This window comes from Lissotriton helveticus, chromosome 3_1, assembly GCF_964261635.1.
Source record: "Lissotriton helveticus chromosome 3_1, aLisHel1.1, whole genome shotgun sequence".
Taxonomy (NCBI): Eukaryota; Metazoa; Chordata; class Amphibia; order Caudata; family Salamandridae; genus Lissotriton; species Lissotriton helveticus.
The window spans coordinates 1,197,433,834-1,197,453,045 of NC_136061.1; the positions used below are offsets into that span (position 1 = coordinate 1,197,433,834).

The 19,212-nt window shown below is 46.1% G+C and overlaps 1 protein-coding gene across 1 annotated transcript in view; it reads left to right on the forward strand.

The window, feature by feature from the left end:
- Positions 1–19,212, forward strand: part of LOC144823367 (uncharacterized) — an 888,205-nt gene that overhangs the window by 616,707 nt on the left and 252,286 nt on the right. The window lies entirely within an intron of this gene.

Sequence of the window (19,212 nt, forward strand, 5' to 3'; positions counted from 1 at the left end):
CTTGTGATCTGGACTGACGCCTGTCAGACGGCCTTTGACACCCTGAAAACTGCAATGTGCACAGCACCTATACTCCAGGCACCCGACTTTTCTAAAGAATTTGTTGTCCAGACGGACGCTTCAGAGCATGGCGTGGGGGCTGTTCTAGCTCAGGTGAATGAAGAGGGCCGAGACTTACCTGTAGCATTCATCAGTAGGAGGTTACTTCCCAGGGAACAGAGGTGGAGTGCGATAGAGAGAGAAGCATTTGCTGTGGTCTGGGCGCTGAAGAAGAAAAGACCCTACCTGTTTGGGACTCACTTCCGGGTTCAGAAAGACCACAGGCCCCTCATCTGGTTGATGCAGATGAGGGGTGAGAATCCAAAGCTGTTGAGGTGGTCCATTTCCCTACAGGGGATGGACTTCACGGTGGAACACCGCCCTGGCACAGATCACGCCAATGCTGATGGTCTGTCCAGATTTTTCCGCCTTAGTGATGAGGACTCCCTAGGGTAAGGGTAGTTCTCCCCACATTTCAGCTGGAGGGGACACGTGTTGGACCTGACATCATTGGTATGAGTCTCTCCTCCATTTTTTCTGTTTGCCTCCTCTGTTTACGATGTTTTTGCTGGTATAATGCTTTGGGCACTGTGCCACTGCTGATCAGTGCCACAGTGCAAGTGCTCCCTATGTGAAATTGCTGTATTGATTGAATTCCATGTTTGGCTTATTTGGTTTACTGTCAGTCCCTAGTAGAGTGCACCAGGAGTGCCAGGGCTTGTAAATACAAATGCCGCTAGTGGGCTTGCAGCACGTGTTGTGCCACCCACAAAAACGGCCTAGTAAAAGTATGTCTAAAGGTCTACCATTGCTAGACCTACGTGCAGTCTGGTACTGTCACGCAGACTGCGCAAGTACACCTACTTGCCAGTCTCTAAACCTTCCCTTAACTTCATGTGAGTCACCCCTATGGTAGGCCCAAGGGCAGGGTGCATTGTAAGCATAAGGTAGGACAAGCCTGACAAGGTTGGCATGTCCTAAAAGTGAATTACAGCCATATTCGTTTTTCACTATTGTAAGGTAACCTGCTCTCCATAAGTTAGAATGGGCTGCCAGGATTATTAATGCTATAATCCTAGCAGGCTCGGGGAGCATGGTGCAATGTCGAGTTTGGTATCCCTGAACTCAGGGTTTAATAACGCATCCGTTTGGGTGGATGGTTTTTGGACTCTGTGTTTGAAAATAGCACTTTTAGAAAGTAGCTATTTTCTTGTCTAACTGTCTACCGGTCTCTGCTGGTTCTAGTGTGCGTGTGACAGGATCTGGGTGGCTCCAGAGGTCTGAATGAGTCAGTGTGGGATGAGTGGGGCATTTGCATTGAGAGTAGGGGAAGAGTAGCTCCTGATAGCCTGCCCTGCCTGATACAATGCTGGCTCCGCCCCCCTGCCAGGCGACTGATGACTCTGTGCCTGCCAGGGACTTTCCTGGCCCACCTCCTGTCGGGCGACTGATGGCCCTGCCCCTGCCAGTGACAATGCTAGCTCCGCTCCTGCTGGGCGGCTGAAGACTCTGCCCTGCACAGTGAATAGGCCAGGTGCCTCGGCCTGGCAACACCCACAACAAACCCGAGGTGGGGGGACATTCCCCTGCATGGACAAAGGGATCAAAGCCAAAAAGGGATATAAGAGAAGGACCCCTGATCCAAGAATTTAGATCACTTCTGACAAGGAAACCTGAACCAAGGACAAGAAGCCTGCTGATCCAAGGACTGTCTACCCCTTCTGCCAGAGTGCTGTTTGTTGGGGGAATCCTGCAGTTGCTTCTTTATTTTTGCCAAGGAACCAGGAGAGAGGAACTGAGTGTGTACTCTCAAACTTGCTAAAGAAAATCTCCAAGGGTTGGAAGAGTGCCAGCCTCCTGTTGAAGTCACAGGGCCAAAGGACTTCATCTATTTGCTAAAAGTGCTTGTTGCTGGAACCTGAAAATCCAGCACCTCTGAAGAATCCAGCAATCTCGACGCCGACGGACGCCGCCGAATCCAGCTCGACATCGTGAGTAACGGCTCCAGTGTCCCGCACCTTCGACGCCGGCCGCCGGGCCCGATCGACGCCAGTAGCGACGCCAGTGAGTAGCGAGTTCGGCTCCAGCTCCAAGTGACCCTGTGTCGACGCCGCCGCTGATCGCATCGACCCCGAGCCCTCTCGACGCCGTGAGCGCTGCTCACTCTTGCAACATCGACATCGACGACGACGCCGTATCCTGCTTCATCTCGTGAGCGCTGCTCCTGCCTGACTTCGGTCGACGCCGCTGCAGATCGCCCCGACTCCGAGGCCCGATCGACGCCGAAGACGCGACGCCAGACATCTCGACGCCGCTGATCATCGAGTGCTTCACTTTTCCAAGGTACTGTGTTGTGGGGGTCTGTGCGACTCCGGGCTCGACGTAGCGCTCCTCACGGTCGACGCCGAACCTTTGGATTAACTTTGCCTCGACGTCGTGTGACTCCCGTGTGGGTTACATTGTTGCCAAGAACTGTGTTTTAAAGAAGAAGAGTTGCTTTTGTTACTAAAGACTGTGTGCTAAGAAGAAAACGTGCTTGAACTATTATTTTTCCTTCCAAGAGTATTTATTAAGATTGTGGTCTATTTTTGTCGTTATTTGGTCTTGTGCTAAGCCTTATATAAACATCCTTATTTTTATAATACTACTGTGTCGTGTCCATTTGTAGTGTATTCACTTTCGACTGCAGAAACTACTTTAGGACAAGCACGAACTACCTCTCCCATAAGACAATTCGAAGTCCCATCAGGGCGGGGCATGAGGTTTAAAGTTTGGCTCATCTGCAGCGGCTGTGTTCAAAGCCAGTGAGCGAGGGCATGTTGGCCCGAAACGTTTGGCGCAATGTGGAGGAGTAAATGCGCTTTGTCTCGACCTGCATTAAAGTAAGGAACTCACCTTCAACTGTGTTGGCTTTCCTAATTAAGGGCAACCTTTTGTGTGGACATTAATTGCGGCGATGCCTTCGTCGTGGAAAGCCCCGCCGCGCAATCTACGGACTGCGGCTCTCGGACTCCGGGAGCCATGTGGAGTTGAAGGACCACTGTTGCAGGGGTGCAATTAGAGGGACATCGCTGCTTTCCTCCATGTAACCCACTTGGGGAAAGGAATTCATTGCACACAACTCGACTGCAGAAACTACTTTAGGACAAGCACAAACTACCTCTCCCATAAGACAATTCGAAGTGCCATCAGGGCGGGGCATGAGGTTTAAAGTTTGGCTCATCTGCAGCGGCTGTGTTCAAAGCCAGTGAGCAAGGGCATGTTGGCCCGAAACGTTTGGCGCAATGTGGAGGAGTAAATGCGCTTTGTCTCGACCTGCAATAAAGTAAGGAACTCACCTTCAACTGTGTTGGCTTTCCTAATTAAGGGCAACCTTTTGTGTGGATATATATATATATATATATATATATATATATATATATATCAGCTCCAATTTCCTAACAATCCCCAGCCGGGTTCATGAAAAGACAGCACTTTTCCTGAACCCGGCTGGGGATTGTTAGGAAATTGGAGCTGGCATTTTACACGCGGACACCATCGCGTGACAGCACCCGCTTTGAAGAGTGACTCATTTTCTTGGTGTAACTGGAGCTTGGATATATATATATATATATATATCAAAAACCTTCCCTTTGCCAGAAAGGATGTCAGCCCACGCAGGTAAGGTTTGAAACGTCCTTTTAATTTCAGTGCACAAATTCGATCGGCATGATGCATTTCAGCATCATAGCCTTCCTCAGATGCCGTCTGTATCGAACGAGAAATTTACTGTCCACTTTTGAAAGCGCTTCACTTAAATGCTGGAAACACTCCCACAAGATTGAGGGGCTGGCGCTCAGTAACATCTGAACCTTCTATGCTGCAGAAACACCATCGTAAGTACCTGTCCAAGTGGGTGGTGTCTGCAGCTGCCCCACTGAATCCTGGATCTTGTAGTGGCAGGAACAGCATCAAACCTCCTTTCTCCCAACCGCAAGTCACCACAGCGAGCAGTGGCACTCACCACCACAGTGAGCGTGAGCACCACCATGAAGTCACAGTCCCGCACATTGCAGCTAGTAAGCTTGCTGTGGAGTGTGGTGTTTCGGCGTTTTCCCAAGAGCTTTGAGAGTCCACACACGCTTGCCACTAACCGCCGAACTCTTTTGGAAGGGGGCTGTAAAGAGCTTGTGGCCAGCTCTACAAATGAAACAAAAACCTTCCCTTTGCCAGAAAGGATGTCAGCCCACGCAGGTAAGGTTTGAAACGTCCTTTTAATTTCAGTGCACAAATTCGATCGGCATGATGCATTTCAGCATTATAGCCTTCCTCAGATGCCGTCTGTATCGAACGAGAAATTCACTGTCCACTTTTGAAAGCGCTTCACTTAAATGCTGGAAACACTCCCACAAGATTGAGGGGCGGGCGCTCAGTAACATCTGAACCTTCTATGCTGCAGAAACACCATCGTAAGTACCTGTCCAAGTGGGCGGTGTCTGCAGCTGCCCCACTGAATCCTGGATCTTGTAGTGACAGGAACAGCATCAAACCTCCTTTCTCCCAACCGCAAGTCACCACAGCGAGCAGAGGCACTCACCACCACAGTGAGCATGAGCACCACCATGAAGTCACAGTCCCGCACATTGCAGCTAGTAAGCTCGCTGTGGAGTGTGGTGTTTCGGCGTTTTCCCAAGAGCTTTGAGAGTCCACACATGCTTGCCACTAACCACCGAACTCTTTTGGAAGGGGGCTGTAAAGAGCTTGTGGCCAGCTCTACAAATGAAACAAAAACCTTCCCTTTGCCAGAAAGGATTTCAGCCCACGCAGGTAAGGTTTGAAACGTCCTTTTAATTTCAGTGCACAAATTCGATCGGCATGATGCATTTCAGCATAATAGCCTTCCTCAGATGCCGTCTGTATCGAACGAGAAATTCACTGTCCACTTTTGAAAGCGCTTTACTTAAATGCTGGAAACACATCCCACAAGATTGAGGGATGGGCGCTCAGTAACATATGAACCTTCTATGCTGCAGAAACACCATCGTAAGTACCTGTCCAAGTGGGCGGTGTCTGCAGCTGCCCCACTGAATCCTGGATCTTGTAGTGGCAGGAACAGCATCAAACCTCCTTTCTCCCAACCGCAATTCACCACAGCGAGCAGAGGCACTCACCACCACAGTGAGCGTGAGCACCACCATGAAGTCACAGTCCCATATATATATATATATATATATATATATATATATATATATATATATATATATATATATATATATATATATATATATATACATATTCACTGAAAAAACCATAGGTTATAGACCATATATAGTTAGGAATTAGCATTTAAAAAACCTTATTTTACTCACACAAAACCATTGAAATTCCATATATAGTTAGTTGCACTAACTATATATCGCGCACCCGCAATCCACTGCTGATCATGTCACATATTACATCATTCATGACATGGTCAGTGACATCACTGATGACATCACTGATGACATCTCAAATGACATCACTGATGACATCACTGATGACAACATCCAGTGACTGTATGTTTCTGTAAAGTTAAAATATGTCTTACATATTGAAGAATGAGTGGATGTATAAGTGTCTGGATGAAGGATTTAGTAGGTGCGTGACTGACTGTATGAGTGAGTGATTAAATGTGTCTCACTGAATGCATGGGTTAGTGACTAAACTGTCTTAATTTGTGCATCATTATGTCTGTTGTGATGTAAACTGCTGCATGTGTTGATCATTAGCTATACGAGAGGCTATATGTGTTATTAATTGGTTGCCCAAGTATTTCTATGGGAGATTGAGTTTGTGTGGGGGTGGCTGGAAGGTGTGTGACTCTATGCATAGATGTGTGAGCAGTTTATTCACTAGGTGTATGAGTTCAAGACTGCATGTGGAAACAGCTACATGGGCAGTTGACTGTGTGCATGAGTGTATTGATGAGTGAATGGATATCTCAATGCTACATGTCATAGTAAGTACATATGTTAAACACAGTACATGTGAGAGTTGGCATATATAAATAACTGTGCATGAGAGCCACTGAATGAGTGAGTGGTTGTATCGATCATTGTGAACTTGTATCAGGGATTGTATAAGAGAGTAAATATGTGTTAGTATATGTTTCAATAAGTAAGGTGTGTTTAACTGTATAGTTGAAGAAATGGAGGTGAGATTGTTTCTTTGCATGACTGACTGGGTGTGTGAGTAACTCCATGGATGAGTGGCAGTGTGTGAGTGTCTGTATACACTGAGTGTATCTAAGGTTATATTAGAGTCTGAAGAGGTTTATCGTATTAGCACAAGAATGATGTCAAATGAGATGTCATCAGTGATGTCATTTGAGATGTCATCAGTGATGTCATCAGTGATGTCACTGACCATGTCATGAATGATGTAATATGTGACATGATCAGCAGTGGATTGCGGGTGCGCGATATATAGTTAGTGCAACTAACTATATATGGAATTTCAATGGTTTTGTGTGAGTAAAATAAGGTTTTTTAAATGCTAATTCCTAACTATATATGGTCTATAACCTATGGTTTTTTCAGTGAATTTCAATGGTTTTTTAATAGCAAATATCATAAGCTGTCGAATGTCAAGTACGTGGTAAGTAAAAACATTTTCGTGTTTATGCACACTGATCTGCTTTGAATGCTGCCCCCCACCCCTCATTTCTATTAGGAGTACTCTCTCTTTGCAGATAGTGAAGGGTAGTTAACGCAGGCCTTTGCCCCCGTTGTAATCCGTCGTGCCTGCTTCTCTCTCCATTTGATTGATTGTTCTCTTTGGTTCATTCTCTATTTACAAACAAGCACAGAGTCGCAATACTCTGTTTAGTCTTTGCAGATAGCGAAAAATCGTGTAAAAAAACAAAAGGAATCGAGCAAAATCAGTAGGCCACTAATGGGATCTCTTTTTGACCTCCCTAAAATAGAAACATTAGGAACAACCTGTTGATAATACCAATGTGTATGTACATAAGCGGCGTTCATTTGTGTTCACAGTACCCCTTGTTGATTGTTTGAATCGAGCATTGAATTGTTCGAAGTTGGTTCTCTTAAGAATCTTCTCTGCCTGCAAACGAGGAAGAATAGGAATATTCTCTCTCCCTTTGCAGATAGTGAAGGGTAGGTAACGCAAACCTTTAACACGTCGTGCCTATTTCGTTCCTCATTGATTGATTGTTTCCCCAAACATTGACTGTTTGGGAATTGGTTCTTTTTGGAGGTATTCCCTTTTTGCAAATATACGTAGGAAAATCTTTGCAAATAGTGAAAGGGTACGTAATGCGGACCTTTCTCCCCCGTTGTAATCTGTCATGCCTATCTACTCCCCACTGATTGATGCACCTGTTTCACCCGGACCATTTACTAGAGATACGTCATCTGGCCCGACCAGAGAGCACCCCTAGTGAAAAGGACATATGCAATAATAACGAAGTGATCACTGTATCCTGTTAACAGAAACTTTAGCATGAAACAACCTGGAAAGAAAAGAATAGGAAAACGAAAATCAGTAGGCCACTGATGAACATGAACTTTTATTAAACAACGAACAAAGAAACGATAACATAACGTAATGATAAAACCTATTAATGTCCTAGAAACAAGAAAACGTTAAAATATGCCAGTGGTGAGAGCCCAGAAAAACAGTAAGAGAAACCAAATCACCCCTCGCTGTCCCACCGCCTGCCACGCCAAAAAAATCGATAGACTAGGGAAAATGCAAGTCAGTAGAACATCCGCCCCCACTCTGGAAACTTCCAAGGTGGGGCAGGGTTGCGGCTACGCCCAGCCGGGAGCAGCCCATATAAGGCGGGTCCTGCTGCCACGCCTCGGCCAGGAGATCCTAACGTAGGGTGTAGCCGGAGGAGAGGCCGAGGCCAGCGGGACCCGGCCAGGGGATTGCCTTTACAACGCTGAAGAGTTACAGGGGGGGGAATATCTCCTCGACCCTCCCCTCTCTCTCCCAGTCCGGCCGCGGTGGCCCTTGACAGTTTCAGGTAGTCCCGCCACATGCTCTTCCGGTCCGGCCACCAACGGTCGGGGGGCCGAGGCCGACGGGATCCGGCTGCAGCCGATAAACCAAGGAACCCGTTCATGGGGCCAGAGCCAGGGGCGTCCGGCCGACATCCACCGGAAGCCCGGCCCGAAGACGGACGGGACACTTCTTCTTTCTTGAATAATGGCTACGACAACACTTGGGGGGGATGTCTTGCACATGCCTCCGACCCCCCCCCCCCTCGTCCTCATCGCCTGGTCCGGCCATAACAAATCTCAAGCGAGACGCCGTGGGGTGCACTGGGAGGGAGAGACGGTGCGAACAGGCCTCTCCCGCCTCCCCAGGTGGAGGCTTCCCAACTGCACCCTCAGCGCTCCAGGCGCCCGGAAAAGGGTTCTTCCACTGTGGCCATGCTGCAACGTCTCGCCCGGCAGGGTGGAGCCCGTCCGCTCATTTGACCCCGCGATCGCCAGTAGCTACCGAACTCTCAAAATGGCGGTCGACCTGGCAAGAGCGGGCCCAGCATAAAGAAATGGCCCGGTCACTGGTTGACTCCACCACCGTAGTCCTCCACGACCTTGAAGATTCTAGAGGAGCCGCGGGAGTCTCCGACCCCTGATGGGGAATGACTGCCATGATCGCCCGTGGAGTGACGAAACTGTATCCGCGGGACGTCGGCGCTCCCATGCTGGCGCCAGCCTCACTTTGAATTACTAGAATCCTGCAGACCTCAGTTCCGGTGAAAGCACAGTGTGACCCGGTAGGAAAAATTGTTGCACCCCCTCCCCTTTTTGACTGATAGTTCAAACCACCGATCCTTTCCTTTGCCCTTTTAACTGAACTTTGGACTGCCTCCCCCTCTTTTACATTTTCTAGAGAAAACAAAACATTAACCACTACATTAGCATAGCAGTTGACACCAGAACTGTTTTCAAATTGAAAACCAACAACATCTTCAACAGAATCCTTTTTGTTTCTGCTGTGACCCTGCTACAGCACAGGCATTGTCCCCAGCAGTAATTCTGCAATGCCGGTAACAATAGCTGTGGTGCCTACTGGACTCACTCACCCCCGCGGCGCCCCACGCCGTTATTTGCTGGGCGGCAACTTACTAGACATCACTTTCGTGCCATCTAGATTTCAACGCGTTCTGCTGCCTTGGAACTATTCGCACAACAGACTGCTACTGACGACCCACCCCCAGGCAACATCTTCTGAATTTTCATAATTTGAAAGAACTAGTAACATGTCCTCATCAGGAATTCAAAAGAAATTGCCACGGTCTCTTCGTTGTTTAAATGTTTTTACTGTTTTTGTTTTGTTGTATATATTTATATGTTATTAAAGTTTTATATTCCTACTACTTTGTTGGAGTGCTATATATTTTTAATGTGACACATAATTGTAAAAACTTTGATGTACAAAGAGTCATTCCTGGAATCTTCCGCTTCAGGCTCGGTCCCCTCCCCAATCACAATACAGGATGGTTTTCAGATAGTAGGAACACGTGTGGTGTGACGGATCTCATCGGGTGTGGGCCTTCATCTACTATAACTCCTTTGAAGAGGGGTGATTCTTTACAGCTGGGGCCATAAACTACATCTGCAGGGCTAGGTGATAGCCTGGACAATCGGACACAGAGGAAGAGGAGTGTCAGAGGGTGCGGTAGTGAATAGGGCGAAAGGGAGGTGTCGGGCGGGCACAGAGTGTGATTTTCAGGGAAGAGCAGCGCAGATGGGGGGAGGTTTATTGCCGATGCATAAGACAGAGAGCGGGGGTGACCAGTGCCTGGGGAAGATGCTTGCGAGGGTGGGGAGCCATGCTACGAATCGACAGCATGCAGAGAGTGGGTCTGGTCAAGGCATCTAAAATGGCTGCCGTGCACGACAAAAGTGTGGCATTTCAAAAAAGGCAAGATGGCGCAGACAATGTTTTTCAACACTTCCTCATTTCCTTCGAATCGAACGTTAACAGACGTTGGTGCATATTACCAAAGTTAAGCGATATTTATCGCTAACGATGCTTACCAACGAATTTTTTACCGCTAAGCATCGTCAGAAATTATCGAAGATAAACCTTGCTATTATCAAGGTTTATCGCAAATGCGATAATAAACGGCCGCAATGCATGAATATCGCTAAAAAGTCAGCGATATTCATGCATTACCGAGCTAATGCTCTTAGCCATGTTATCCACCTCCCATTGGATAACATGGCTAAGAACTGCTCAGGGCAGGTGTTACGTTTTGGAGATATTCGCGCTTAGCGCGAATATCTCCAAAAGTTGGTAATAGGAGATAGATATCTTGCATGTTGTAATGCAAATTATTGTGGTATATGGAACTCATACCATAATCTCTCAGGAAAGCAGAAACTGATCCTTTTGGGACCGCCTGAAAAGGCCTAGGGGGTGAGGGGTACTCTTCTTTGCCCCCTTTTCACGTTCCGAACTATTTTATTTTACTCTCTTCTGTAATTACACAAAATAGCAGCGATAAGATGCATCGGAGACACACAGTGAGAGAAAGGAGGCCGGAGATGAAGAAGAGATGTCAAATACACATTGGAGATAATATAGTGGCAGAAGGGAAGTAAATATGAGTAAACTTACCATGTAACATAAAAATGTTGCACTCTATACTATAAGTCTCATTTTATACTACAATCACTTCGCTACAACCTCATAAATTAAAAATAAAAATGAATAATGTCTCAAACAATTTTTGATTTCTAAATATAAATTTATTCTTCAGAATTTTCTAAATTTGAAAGAACTAGTAACATGTCCTCATCAGCAATTTCCTCATGAAAAGTCTGCAATGATGATTCTTGTAACTCTATGGTCTCCAAACATTCGATAAATTCGCCATCAACAGATTGATCAAAAAAATCATTCAAGTCATCTCCTCCTTGTGACAATATTTCATTATTGGTGCTGTCAATTTCAATCAATGTAGTGGAATCATTCAAGTCATCTCCTCCTTGTGACAATATTTCATTATTGGTGCTGTCAATTTCAATCAATGTAGTGGAATCATTCAAGTCATCTCCTCGTGACAATATTTCATTATTGGTGCTCTCAATTTCAATCAATGTAGTGGAATCATTCAAGTCATCTCCTCCTTGTGACAATATTTCATTATTGGTGCTGTCCATTTCAATCAATCTAATGGAATCATACAAGTCATCTCCTCCTTGTGACAATATTTCATTATTGGTGCTCTCAATTTCAATCAATGTAGTGGAATCATTCAAGTCATCTCCTTGTGACAATATTTCATTATTGGTGCTGTCCATTTCAATCAATCTAATGGAATCATACAAGTCATCTCCTCCTTGTGACAATATTTCATTATTGGTGCTCTCAATTTCAATCAATGTAGTGGACAATTCAAAAGAAATTGCCACGGTCTCTTCATTGTGAGCCATTTTATTTTGAAATTGCTTGCTGTAAATTGCAGAAAAAAATAATCACTTTCATTTATCGTTTTTAGTAATACATAATATAAAACTAACTTTATCAAGTATTTAGTATAACAGAAGGACTGCAAATAAATAACAGAAAACATTTTTCAAATTATCTTCAAGTGTACAACATAGTTCCCCTTACAAAGAAATTGCCACGGTCTCTTCATTGTGAGCCATTTTATTTTGAAATTGCTTGCTGTAAATTGCAGAAAAAAATAATCACTTTCATTTATCGTTTTTAGTAATACATAATATAAAACTAACTTTATCAAGTATTTAGTATAACAGAAGGACTGCAAATAAATAACAGAAAACATTTTTCAAATTATCTTCAAGTGTACAGCATAGTTCCCCTTACAAATTAACAACTCACCCTTTTAAAAGTAGGAGAAGTGTTAGTACTGTGTAAATCAAACACCAGAAATTCACCACCAAAAATTCCTCACAAATGTACCTCAGACAGTAGTATCACAAAATGGCTGTGGTTTCCTCTCATTTGACATATATACATAACCAATTAACTTTCATCACACACAAATACAAAACCAAAGTAACATTTTAATTGGTTCTAAATTTCAACACTTTCAAATGTGTTTTCCCCATGCAATTTTCCATAGGACATTTACATACGTCTACAGCCTGAATGGCTGAACGGAATTACACCAAACTTGGCAAAATGGTACATCAAACCTAAGAGGTCAGGAAGGATCTACTATGCCCCCTTATGGTCATTTCCCCCTTCGCTTTGGCCTCCTCTTGTCTCTCAATCCTACCGAGAGACAAGATGGCGGCCGCTACGGACTGTTTGGAATGTTGACAGATGCCGGAGAACCAATCAGCTTCGCAAAGCTCCGTAACGCGAAAAGTACGCGAAGCGTAGCGCTGTTACAGATATATATCTTTTTTTGAACGTTAATTTCTCAAAATCCACTGGAGCACATATATTGAGACCTAGCAAAGGCACATCGGGCTACCAGTCCCTAATATTTTGCCAAGTTTCGTGCAAATCCATTCAGCCGTTCGATTATTGACATTTAGATACGTCTACAGCCTGAATGGCTGAACGGAATTACACCAAACTTGGCAGAATGGTACATCAAACCTAAGAGGTCAGGGAGGATCTACTATGCCCCCTTATTGTCATTTGCCCCTTCCCTTTCGCCTCCTCTTGTCTCTCGATCCTACCGAGAGACAAGATGGCGGCCGCTACGGACTGTTTGGAATGTTGACAGACGCCGGAGAACCAATCAGCTTCGCTTCACAAAGCTCCGTTGCGCGAAAAGTACGCGAACTGGAGCGCTGCCCGGTCCGCTGTTACAGATATATATCTTTTTTTAAACATTAATTTCTCAAAATCCACTGGAGCACATATATTGAGACCTACAAAAGGCACATCGGGCTACCAGTCCCTACAATTTTGCCAAGTTTCGTGCAAATCCATTCAGCCGTTCGGGCTAAAAGTGAGGCCAACCGCCCTATGGAAAACTCAATGTTAAAAACACGTTTTGGGACCCCCCTTTTTTCTCGACCCCCCTGGACGAACCCCCCCCCCCCAATTTTCAGGGGCTGCTCAGAAACAAAATGTGCCATTTTCCTGAAAATTTCAGCCAATTCCGTCCACAAACGCCAAAGTTATTAGACATAGAATTTTCAAAAAACCCATAGAGAAAAAATCCTAACTATATATACCTACTGGCGACCGCCAGTAGGTAATATATATATATATATATATATATATATATCTTGTCTGTGGAACACGCCGCTTAGATGACCCGGACATTTGTCCTTCGGTTGTTGCTAAACTCATCAGAAGACGAAGGCCTTCCAGACCAGGCCTTGGTGCTCTGTAGCCTGCTCTGAGGAGGCTGCTATAATTCAGCAGCTGCCATCTGCACACATGGGTCGGTGATGTAAACACAGGGCCAGCCTTGCTTGCTCCTTACACCGCAAACTGCAACCACCTCGGTGCTTTTACCAACTGCTGCCCGTCCTAAAAATCCACGACCCTTCAGGTTGCTTGCGATTTTCCTATATTTCTTTCCATGTGTTTCACATCCATGTCGCTTGCTGTCTCCTGCGCTCTCCAGGGCTGCCTGTCAGCTGTACAGTCCTGATGAAGAACTAATTTTTCCACAGCCCAGAAAACGCAGAATACTCGGAAATATCAATTCTGACAGGTGGCGCTTTTTATGTTTTCCGATATCCTGCGCTGCGTATGCCTCATTCCGACAGGAGGGCGCGTTGTACTCTTCTACAACCGGTCGTACATAGGGCTCTTTGACGCCCGCATACATATGCAAGAAAGGATGGCTGGCCAGCCTGGCCCCGGATCAGAAAGTGCTGAAGTAGACAATATTCGGGTTTTATACTAAGAGGCGTGCTGTTAAAAAAAATAAACTCTAAGCTACAATAAAAACAGTTGCATAATGCAAAATGATGCCCCTTGCAGAATGTGATGATGGGCCCCTGAGGCTACCATATCTCACAGATATACATTGAGCTGAGTGGTGGATCCCTTAAAGTGTGGGGGCCCTTGCAGGGTTGGGGTCCTCCATTAACCGCAGGGGCCTGCCTTACACTCCTGGGCAGAAACGTGTCGATCATGGTCACACACATAAGAGTTTTTTTTTTTTTTTTAATTATTATTTTCCCAAAAAATCAAAGCAATTACATCCCCCTTCAACAAAAATCACATTTAAATATGACAAATACTCAAATGTATAACAATAATTCAAATTCTTCAGTGTCCCCATACATTTGATGAGTGAATAAACAATACCAAAATAAACAGTCAATCTATAAAAGAAAAAAAAGAAAAAGAAATCACATCCTTGCACATGCTCTGGTCCTGAGTTACATAGTCGTGTTGGGATAGCGCATCATCTTCTAATCAACATTCCGACTACCCCCCATCCTCCCTTCACCATTAGTCAGCATCAATCACCCTACTCAATAAGAATAGACGCAGTGGCTCCCAAATGTCTCTTGGTCTCGAGATTGTCGGTAGTTCTTCCGCATACGTTTACAGGTTTTCTTTGCAGTAGACCCAGTCGTTTAACCAATGTTCAACTTTCAGACTGAACCTGCCCCCCCATGTAATCGCCACCTGTCGCGCAGCCATCAGTAAGGTCAATCTCACGAATCTCCCACTCACTCCCCGGATGTGTGGCATGCAGCAAAGCAGACAGACAAGAGGAGTACACTGAAGCTCCACAGTCACCATAGTCTTTAAGTTTCTCACCACCACTTCCCAAAATTCAAACACTTTTCTGCATCCCCAAGCTAGATGCAAAAAATCTGCATTCCCCTGCCCGCAACGCGCACAGCTATCAGATTCACGCAGCCCGAACCTGTGCAATCGTGCAGGAGTATAATACACCTGATTTATATATTTGAAATGTATAATGTATAATGCGTAGATTTCCATTCATACTAAGAGTCCCTGTCAATTCACATTCATAATTCTAATCCGCCTCCAAGATCGACTCAGGTAGACAGGCATTCCATCTTCTCCAACTTCTGTCCGGTTCATTTATACTTTCATCTTTAATCATCTTATAGAGTCTGGATATCAACTTCTTGTTAGTGGGAGTGGTGAGAGGAAACTGTAAGGATAACAGCGTGGGGGGTTCCTGTGGGTAAGTGGTTTAGTGTACCCTGACCGCTTGCCGCAGTCGGTGCATTGCAAACCTAAATAGCAATGATTGATTATTAATGTATTTTAGAGTGTCCTGTGTGATAAACAACCCATCTGGATATACATCTTGCATTCACCTGAGGCCCGCTTCATGAAGTAAATGCATCGACGGCGCCTTGTGAGTTACCGACAGTGCAGCGTGGTGCTCTATGTACATGGCCGGCGCATACAACTGCAGTTTTCGTGCCAGACGTCCCATCCACTGCCAGGCAGCTACAGTCGTATCTACTGCATTTATTTCAGTTTTTGGGTCCCCCGTGCTCGGTGGGTGAGTATGCTATGCAACGTAACCGGAGAAACATCCCCCTCCTCTACCGCAACATGCGGGGTATACGCCTGTGGTCTCTGCCAGTAAAATACATATTGAACCTGCGCACTCAAGTAATAAGCATAAACGCCTGGTGCTCCAAACCCTAAGCTATCGTACCCATTGGTGAGAGTCGACCATTTCACACGAGCGCTTTTGCCGCCCCAGACTAACCGCAACAAGATCTTACAGATATTATGGAAAAACCCCATTGTTAGTACCACCGGGATATTAATAAAGAGATTAAGGAACCGTGGCAAGACCACCATCTTGATGAGTGCGATGCGATCCGCTAACGACAATGGCAGCAAGATGCATATATCTACCTGCTTCTCCAGTCTAGTGTATGCTCTCCCATAGTTCTCCCAAACCACCGTGCTCGGATCCCTGTGGATCCATACTCCAAGGTATTTCACCGGGTCCGTAGACCATACTAGCGGGAACTCCATATCTGGTTGCATAGTGGACTCCATCAGAGGAATAATAAGGGATTTATCCCAATTGACACAGAGGTCCGATAGGCGACCAAATCTAATGTACTCCCGAAGCAGTTGCGCCAGGTATCTGGAAGGTTCATGTACAAAAAGCACCATATCATCTGCAGATAGCGAAATGGCTACTGGGCGGTAGTTAAAATTAAATGCTGTCTCCCTATGCCTCTACATGACTACGCATGCCAATGGTTCCAGTATGGTTGCAAACAATAGTGGGGATAGCGGACATCCCAGACGCGTGCCCCTCTCTATATTAAACGGTTAGAAAGTCAGCCCTCCAACACGCACCCTAGCTGTCGGGTCCGCGTAGAGCACCGCCATCCATTTCAGGAACAAGGGTGGGAATCCCATCCGCAGCAATACAAAAAACATATACTTCCATTCCACCCAGTTGAAAGCTTTGGCAGCATCTAATAACACAGCCGCAGCTGACACGCTCGGATAGAGGATGTGGAACATGGAAAAACAGTACGAAGATTATGCTATGTGGATTTCTCAGCTATAAAGCCCGACCTGATCGCTAAGATTTTGACCAATATTTTAGCATCGATATTGATCAGCGACAACGGCGATAGGAGTCACACCTGTCCGACGGATTGTCTTTTTTAAGCAACTTTATTATCAATGCTTGACGCAGTGTCTGCAGCAGTTTCCCGGACTCATGAGCCTCTGCGTACATTTCTAACAAGTACGGGGCGAGCAGGTCTGCATATTTCTTGTAAAATTCTACCGTGAGGCCATCCATCCCAGGCGCTTTGCCATTAGACAACGCTGAGATTGCTGCCTTGACATCCTGCTTGTCTATAGTCCTACATAAATACTCCCTATCGCCGACCGAAAGCCAGGCACACGCCACCATTTCCAAATATTCCTCTAATTCTGTCTGCGACGCACCTCCCTTAGAAGTGTATAAATCTGAATAAAATTCTCAGAATTGCTATGTGCTGGCGGTTGGATGATGATGTCCCCCCCACGCACATCCGTGATCACATCGATATGCGGCTGTTCCATGCGATCTTTAATCTTAAACACCAGTGTGCGTCCTGGCCTTCCTCCCTCCCCGTAACGCCGGGCCGTGTATCTGCGCGATAGGTATTTTATCTCCGTTTCCGCCAATGTGTCATAGTCTTTAAGCCGTTCATGAATGCGGGCCAGCGTGTCTGCCTCAGGCGCTGCAGCATACCTACGCTCCAGTTCCCGCAAGGCGTCCTCAGTATTCTGTAGTTGCGTCCGTATGTCCCTCATTATACCCGCCGCAGTGCCAATGCATACCCACCTAATCGTAACCTTTAATGCCTCCCACAGCGTCGAGGCCTCATCAACTGTGCCCTTGTTAATTGTTAATTGCAAAGTATTGTTCGATAGCCTCCCTCACTGTGTTCTCATATATCGGGTCGAGCAGTGCCTTGGATCGCAGCCGCCACGTGAATGGGCGATACAAGGCTGTCAGGACTTCTATATCTAACTGCACGGGAATATGATCCGACAATGTGCGAGGCAAATGCACCACCCCCCGCATCCAGTCCATGTCGTCACCACCCAGCAGCCAGTAGTCTAACTGCGACCAGCTATTGTGCGAATGTGTTGCATGCGTCCCTTCTTTCACCAGGGGGTTCCTCACTCGCCACACATCACTCAATCCAAATTCCTCCATGGCACAGGCGAATATATGTTCAAGTCTCCCCCCCCACAATAAGGTAGCCTCTGGACAGTTTCTCAGTGGCCCATACATTCGGGAGAAACAGACTGGGTCATCCACAATGGGTCCGTACGTGTTGATTATGGTAACCAACTAGCCTCCCAGCTTTCCCTGCACCATGGCACACCTGCCCTCTTCGTCCACATATGTACGGGCTGGCTGAAAAGCTACTTCTCTCTTAACCAAAATCATTGTACCTCTTGCATACGATGAAAATAACGCTGCCAACTTAAAGCCGGCCCATCTCCCCGCAATACCCCGTTCAGAGTGTTGTGTCAAATGCGTTTCCTGCAGCGGGGCTATATGTACCGAATGGCGATTCAAATAGGCCAGCACCTGTCTTACTTTTTGGGGGGAGTTGAGGCCCCTGTCATTCCAGGTCAGCAACTGAAATCTACCACCCATCACAACTACAAGCATCACCTATCTGATCCAGTTGCGATACAAACGGTCTCTGGGAGAGGGGGGGGGGGGCGCCTTCAACACCGCACTCATCTACTCCCTTACATACCGCAGCTCTCATTCCAACAGACTTCAATGCATTAGATGTGAAACATAATACACCACATATCCCACACTTCCCACCCTCCACCCACTCCAACCTCCCAATTAGGTTGAGACAAGTCATACCCCCACCTGCATATCAACCCCTTTAACCATCCAACGCAACATTTGGGGAACACCCGCTAGGGGGAGAGGATCGGCAACGAATACTCGCACCAGATTGCGGTCGCCAGATTAGAACAATGTGTCCCATCTGTGCATATTAACAAAGTATGCGACCAGTGCCTGATTCACTGATCAATGCCAAATGTTCATAACCCCATGTAACAAAAAACACTTATTTTAGGAAGGTATCACCCGCCTTCCAAGTCCTCATTCTTTATCCGTATGACTTCCAGTACCTTCTCCATCTGTAAAATTTGAGTCAGTGATTCAGCTTGTGAGTCCTGCGTGTCAAATAGTCTATTTTCTAGTACATGTAACCTGTGCTCGTACTTATCCACTCTCTTCTTTACAATATCTAGCCCGGTCGCCAGCGCGTCTATTTTACTATCTATCGACTTCATGCCGGCCCGCAGCTCCAACAAGATGGTTCTGTTGTCAACTTCACGTCTTCCACCGGCCCGTAGCACCTTGTGACCCAGCCTGTTCACCCATCGCTTCTGTGGTGCGCGTGCTGCATTTGTTTTTTAATTGCAGTTTGGTTTGTTCAGGGTCAGATTTTCCCATATTGGTAATGATAGCAGTGGGTTGCTGTGCGATGTCTAGTCCCGCCGTCCTGCACGCGCTCAATCTCAGCAGTCCACACCGTCATGAGGCCCATCAGTGCCGCCCTCTCCCAGCACTTTTGCAGCGGCTACAATCAGGGGGCCAACCACCATCAAGGTCCACACACTATAGTCAGCAGTTCAGCTCTCCCTGTGCGTGACCAAGCAAATATGGAATGGCACCACAACTCCCAGGCAGATCAATTTTAATATCCAGGATCCTTGTAG